Genomic DNA, 8,039 nt, shown 5'->3' with positions numbered 1-8,039 from the left:
GCTAATTGTTTTATTATTATTTTTTGTAAAACATATTAGACACGGCATATGAACGATTTATTAGGTTATTTATAATAAACAATATTATATGTTTAATAAAAGTCGTCTTTGATCGAATCAAAGACGACGCAGCTGAAAAGTCTGCGGAGGTCAAAATAAAAACCAGACTTCGCCTGAAATGACGACCCCCAACATCGGAGGTGGAAACGTCGGCAAAAGAGATGAGAAGAAGAACGATAAGCGAGCCCTACCATCTTCAAAAGCTAAGTGACATGTTGATATCCGCAAGTTTTCGTTGTTTTCGTTTGAAATATTTGGTTGTATGAGTTTTTGCAATAAATTTAATTTAATTTAATTTAGTTTGGTTTAAATTTTATATTTCATTGCTATTTTTTTTTATTTGTATTTTTTATCACTATAGTATTTCTAACAGTTGGGTTTTTAATTTTGAATAAAGTTTTAGTGGTATGAAAATGTATATGGTGGTTTTCGTTGTAAGTGTGGTTTGCTAATGCTGATTGTTAATTAAAAATTTCGATCGCGTTTTTATGTTCTATTTTTTTTTGTGAAATTTCACGGTGTATTTTTATGCTCTCTTTTGTCACAATTGCCGCAGAAATTTTTTTATAATCTTTTTGATTCATTTTATATTTTACCCTTTTTATTTGGTAAAATGCATCCTATTTTATTATACGATTTAAAAATTGATTTTAACCTCCTTTTTGTAAAGAATTAGACCTACCTTTTCCGAGATTCCTCGAACATATTCTGAATGTAAAATACTATTTTTTTATATTTTTTTATTATTTTTGTTAAATTACAAATATTAGAAAAGCTACTTAACTTTAATGATTTTTTTATTTTTTAAATTCCTTAAATTTATCTGAAAAGCTGCTATATACTTTTATTAAGAAGGATGATGGTGATAATTTAATTATAGCTTTGCGAGATGGAAGGGCTCGCGTATCACGCCTTTTCTATCTCTCCTCTTTTTGCCGACTTTAATCTCGATTTTAATCTCATCATCACGGCCACCGCAGACTTTTCAGCTGTGTCGTTTTTGATTCGATCCTGTAACTTGTATCTTAGTGTCGATCTTATTTCGTTGCGGCGTCGTCTTTGACCTGATCGTGTGATAGAACTAATTAATTAAATTTATATTAATGCATATTTTTCGAAAAGTTTAATTTTGGAAAAACTATTTTTATTTTTATATTTTTTTTTAATCTGATTTCTAGAATATAAAAAATCAATATTCATACAAAAAATTCTAATCAATATATGAATTATTAGCTATAAAATGTATATTTTATTAAATACAATATAGATTTTATTTTATTTTATTTGTATTATTAATTAAAAACTTTTACAAGTTATAGTTTTTTATATTGAGATCGAATGCTATTATTATTTTTTTCGATCCCGAATACTTTTATATAAAAATATAATTCGTACTTTATAATAAAATTAAAAGTCGATCGTCATTATTTGTAAAATAATAATCTTGTTAAATATAAGGAATATCATGTAATCATCACTCCCAATTTTTCTTTAAAAGTTGGCGTTTATATATTTAATTACCACTATGGTTAATTTGATTTATAATAACAACATGTTTTTATATTTATTTTTATTTTTTACTAATAAAAAAATATATATTTTACATATACACAGTAAGAAAATGGCGGTAAATATATTTTTTAATGAGTAGGTATGACATTTTTTTATTGATATTTGCAATTTAATTTTTTTAAATATTTATGTGACAAATAATAAAAATATGATATTGAAATTATATGTTTTATTTTCAAATAGTGAATTGATTTTACTGCTTAATATTCCATAACTAAAATATTTTAGGCACTTCGAATTCATAATAATACCTACTACTTTTTTAAACACTAAATAATAAAACTTATAAATTTTCTACAAATTATAACACTGAAATACAAAAAAATAACAATATTATTTACATATTATAATATTTTACCGTAATTAATTAATTATTTTTAAAAAAAAATATTTTCTAAAAATCAAGTTAGCATAAAAGCTTTAATATTCCTAATAGCAGTAAGTGCTTTTTAGGCATAATTTTTAATCTAAAAATGCGTTAAATACCTGACATTCGTTTTACCATATTTATCTAACCCGTTTTTTCGCCACTTTTATCTAAGAGTTAATATGATTAGCAAACCACAAAGAACATTTCAGCTTAAAAAAGATAACGTTATGATACCTGCGCTATACACTTTAGCTAACTGATTAAAAATAAAAAATATAAGATCCATAAAATTTTACCTATCTCAACATTTCGAAACACGGCAATTTTTTGGAATAGCAAAATTTCTTTTACAAAAATCCATTTTCTAAACTGTGGTTAGCAATATTTGTGGTTTTTTACAGTTTTCCTTATCTGAAATACCTACAAACGATTATTCTAGCACACCACAATCCTTTACACACTAAAATCATAATCTTCAACTGCAGGTACTGATCCAACTTTTAAATTCTCTGGATAGACAAAGTAATAATTATACTTCTCAGTATTCAAAGTTTACTCATATTTTTGATTTAGATTTTCATACACCTGTCTCCATTTAAAATTTTGGGTACATTGCAAAATCACAAAAAAAATCACGCTCTTGGTATTTTTGTTAATGATGTTGGAGAATAATCGTTTTTGTCTGGTTCTTTTCCAACCCGCTTCTGACAATGTTGCACTTACTAATCCTATATTAGGAATGGTCTTACTCTTTATCATAATAATGATATTATCATTCTATATACATATAATAAATTATATGCATATGTATGTATATTCAAATAATTGTATATAGATTCTACATGATTAATTAAATTTTAAAGGCACCTAAATGCTATAAAATCTGTCCATACTGTACCATCATGTTTAGGCCGTATCTACATCATAGTCCCGGATGTGAGCCACCAATGTGGCTGGAGGGACCGCTAATTGAATTAAAGCCGCGCCGCGGAGGGTGGGAGGCAGTAGAGCCCAACCATTGGTCGAAATGCCTCCACGTGACCCCGCGACGGGTTACGCCCTTCGATACAAGTACAACCTTTTTATAATTTACACTTCATCAACTATGCTACTTTTGAGTATTTCATAAAACACATTTCACACATCAACATCCCATACGTGCAATTATTATGTGATACAAACACGTTATGGTTAATTGGCAAAATGACATTGAGTTAAAAAATATTATTTTTTGTGAGTGCTATTTGAAGCTAAGCAAAATCAGTACTATATTTAATATGTGACTGAGTTCTCGCATGTTTGCTTAAAATATAAGACAAAAATTGCCAATCTTAATATTTAGTTTCATTGTTTACTTACTACTTGCCATCGCCGAATAGTTTACAATATAAACAGAATACAGTCTTTAGAAATTGAGTACTGTAGCTATAATTGTTTGCTATATACAAAGGTTTTTACTAGTAAAATGTTCTATGTAAGATATCTCTGGGAAAATCCCATTTTTTTATTTTTCCAATTATAGGCCACGCACTTGCATCTTTCGAGTTAAAATCGCATAAAGATAATTGTTATGGTTTCTTCAGTCCTGTTAAACTACTGATTTTTTTTAATATTCTATATTCTAAAATGAGATAGATAATGTTCTGTATTATTATAAGTAATTAGGTAAGAGAAATAGAAATTTAAAATCTATTTAATCTAAAAAAATGTATTAATATTAATTTAATTTTTACTGTGCATCATTATATAAATCATTAGCTCTTTTCGTTTTAAAAATTCAATCAAATACCATTTTTACCATTGACAATAATATTTAAAGTCATGTATTTATTGCGTCAGTAATTTTGCTAGATTTTGCTTAGTAATTTATTTAAAAAGTTAGTAGTTAAAGTAAATGTTCAATAACTTAAATAAATGATCAGTAGTTAAATAGTTGGTATATTAACAAAGAAATGTAATAAACTTTTATTGTTTATTAAAAATCAAGTATACAATAATGTATACAAAAAATAATGTAATACTTGCTTAGTTTTAGTAGAATTGTCCATAATCGAAGCTTTACAGACCGTTTGTAAAAAGTTTCTAATCATGTATTACCCGATTTATTCATAAGTCGCTATTTGGAATTAAGACGCATGGGATTAAGATAAAAGACCACCCAAGAAAAGTAAGACACCTTCCATTATCACTTTCTTTGTACGATAAAAATTAACTTATCTATTTATGACAATGGATTTTTATTGAAAAGTAGTGCTATTACGAAAAGTGATATATACATAAATCTTATACGTGAACGATTTTAATTAAATAAAATAATAGTTCAAAAAACAGTTATACTTATATTTTTTAAGTAGGTTTTCGTATTTTTTAAAAAATGTTTGGTAACATATTCGTGATGATAGTTATTATTATCTTTATACTTAAATACGTGCTTACACTAAATCAGTTAATTAGGCAACAATAGCATTTTTTGCCTTACCTGCAATAAGTTGCACTCAGGCGCCTTCCGGAAAAAAAGGAAGTTATGTTAAATGAATAGAAAAAACTACAACTAATCCGTTTAAGTTAATAATACAACGTTCTACGAAACTCGTCTCGAGTAAAATGAATCAATTTTGAACGAAACTATCGACTGACGCCACCTTAATCCCCAGACTCTCATTGAGAACCATTTGTAAATTACCTGCTAATTTGGCACCACAATAGCAAAAGTTGTACATAAAAATATTATCCAATATCGAGAATGTATCTGTATTTAAGTTGTTTTTTCTTTATGCAAGTTGCTCCGTATGCGACAAAGCGTTCCTAAGATATCAATTACCCAGTACGGGTTGGTATAGACGAGGTGAGTAAGAAGGAGATTTCAGTCTTATTGCAGTCCCATTTGCGGCGGTGGTAACACAATAAAGGCTAAAAGTTCACCCGGGATCAACCCCAATGAGCAAAATAAAGTTACGTTAGCTTTTATCAGGTTTATTAAATAACTCGGGCTTTCTTGCAACTAGGGATGATAGACGAAGCGGTACGCTTTTGATGCTTTTGGTATTTGTTCAAAACTAATTGTAGTTTATTAAAACAATTATTATATTTCGATAAGTGATTAGTTAGTGTATACTTATAGTTAATTTATAGCATGTTAATAAAAATACATGAGGATTTTTTTTCGCACTTTTTTTATTGGTTTTAATGTTAAAAATACGTTAGTTGGAATATTATTACCCTCACTGCTCCGCGGATAGGAGCATACTAAAAATTTTTTTATCGATTGTTTGTCGTATTGTTACAAATCTTCGATCGTTGAAAACGATATACAGCACATTACTGTTATTATTATTATTATTTTATATTTTACGCGATATTATATTTAAAAAAAAATTATTTACGTGTTTTTTTCGCGTTCATCATGTTTTTTGAATAAGTCTCTATATTTCACCGAAGATTGTCCCAGCATCATCAGGAGTTTTCACATTTTTTAGAGTACACTTTTTTTACATCGCGTAGAGAAGGATTTTTTATTCGCACTTTTTTTATTGGTTTTAATTTTAAAAACACGTTTATTTGAATATAATTACTCTCACTGCTCCGCGGATAAGAGCATAATAAAAAAAAATTATCGATCGTTTGTCGTATTGTTACAAATGTTCGATCGTTGAAAACGATATACAGCACGTTACTGTTATTATTAATAAATTGTTTATATTTTACGCGATATTATATTATTTTTTAATTATTTACGTGTTTTTTTCGCGTTCATCAAAAACACGTAAATAATTTTTTTGCTATTATATAATTATTTATAATTTATTATAAAAAAAAAATTATTATAAAAAACAACATAATTTGTTTAAAGAAAAAAAATCTTATTAAATGAAAGGCGTGATGATGAATACAAATAGTGCCCGACCGTTGGTTTTATTAAAGTTGTTCATGGCAGAACTGGCTGGTTTACTTAAATGGCGCAGATTTCAGTTCTCAGTCTAACATCTGATTAAATGTGCTCGCTGCAAACATTACCTTTAATTATGACTAATACATCTATAAATTATTAGATAGCAAAGAATAAAAGTAAATTACCCTTAAATGAAAAATTTTAATTTTCGTTCCTATAATTTAATTAATTAATTAATTAATTAATTAATGTTCCTTAATAGTTCGCATTACTATGTTAATTTAAAAGATAGATATTTTTCTTAATTAAAAAACTTTATATCAATTTTACATGTAAATAAATACAATATTTGAGATACAATAATGATAATAATTTTACAATTTTTTGTCAAAAAAATTATTTTTATTTAATACGTAAAATGTACACTGGTTTAAAATCCCTGATTTAAAGATTGATTAAAAAATTAGTCATTAGCCACCATTTTTATATATTTTTTATTGCATATTTGCTATACTAAATATCATACATTGTATGTTTAATTAATTTGAATGTAAATAAATTTGATAGAAATAGATTTTACAAAATGTTTTTTGCTATTATAGTGACATAAAATATTTTAAAAAGTTTTTTATTAGCAAGAATAGTTTATTTTTATTTTGAGTCTACCATTTTTGCAGCTATACGCTAAAAACGGAGGGGAAAAAAATATTTATTTGGAATCATCCTGCAATTACACATTTAACTCGATTTACTTATTTATATTTTTGACAAAAATATTATTATGTGTAATTTAATAATGGTAAAGAAATAACGTACTTTAAATTTATAAGAATAAAATAAGCAAATAATAGTGAATGGACTCAACAAACAGTAATGAAACCTACACTTTCATCTTGGTTCTTTGGTCAAAATTATTATTTTATGTTTTATGATACTTTTTTATAAGAACAGTTATTTTTAATTATACTATAAGGTTACAGCAAGAGCACTAAGAAATCATTATAGTGTTTTCTAGGCAATGAAGAAAACATTAGGAACATTCTTACATTAACAATAAACTACTTAGGTTACGACTGATATTTTAGAAATATCCCTATATTCACAAGTTTCTTAAAAAAATATGCAGAAAAAGTTTAAAAATCCACAAAAGATTTTACAGAAAAAAAAATATTTATCCTTGCAGTGAAAACTTATTGTACCAAAATTTGTTGGGGTTTTTTTTTTGCATCACATTTTCTCTTCATTAATGCATTTTGCTAATATTTCTCCACTAAATAATTGCTTTGCAATTATTTGTGAAACGCTGGTCCACAGTTGAATCGTGTATATATATCATATATGTATATTTGCACATGATTGAGTAATTGATTAGAACGCCAAAGTTATTCTGGCACAAAAATGCAACGTGATGTGTCACCATTGTTATAGGTTCACTTTGAAGAGGTGTTGCGTGTTTGATGTCGACTCACAATATGGAAATTACTGCGAAGCAGAATTGAACGCTAACAGAGATGTAATAAGTGGAGATTAATATGAGCTGGGACATGCCTCCATCGTCCCGTTCCAAAGGGCGACCTCCCCCCCTCCTTTCGTACTATTGTCGACGTTTATCCAACCATTTTGGAGTCAGGACAGCGGACCACGACTCCGGGGAATAGTCGATTAAATCCGATTGCTAACATTAATATATCTTAAATTAAAATATGATGAAATTCTAAATAATTTAAAATGACATTAGTTAGTTTATGATTACTATAAATTGAGATCTACTGAGAGAGGGCACTTTGGAATGTTGTTATTGAGAACTGCATGCAAGCAATAATACAAATATATTAAGATATTTAATAAAACTGTTATTTTTTTCGTAGTCACCTAATGCATCCATTCTTCTCTATCCGGTAAAGTACAGCACGCAATTTGTACAGCATCTTTTATATAGAAAATTATCTGTTTACAACACAGCAGTCATATCGCAGATTGTTCTTGTGAAACGCGGATTGTTTTTGGTGCTCACGGTAGACCCGCGGTCATTCTTCGCGATAATCCGCGATCTGACCCTTATACAAGATCTCTCTTCTTTCCTTCTTACATCATAAAACATATGCTAGTGTTTTCATGATTATAAGATATATTGTTTAGAATCTCACA

Source organism: Plectrocnemia conspersa, unplaced genomic scaffold (genome assembly GCF_051122295.1).
Source record: "Plectrocnemia conspersa isolate PC_06_02 unplaced genomic scaffold, ASM5112229v1 ptg000001l, whole genome shotgun sequence".
NCBI classification, from domain to species: domain Eukaryota; kingdom Metazoa; phylum Arthropoda; class Insecta; order Trichoptera; family Polycentropodidae; genus Plectrocnemia; species Plectrocnemia conspersa.
The sequence above is the reverse complement of the archived record's forward strand: the minus strand, read 5'-3'. Positions refer to the sequence as shown.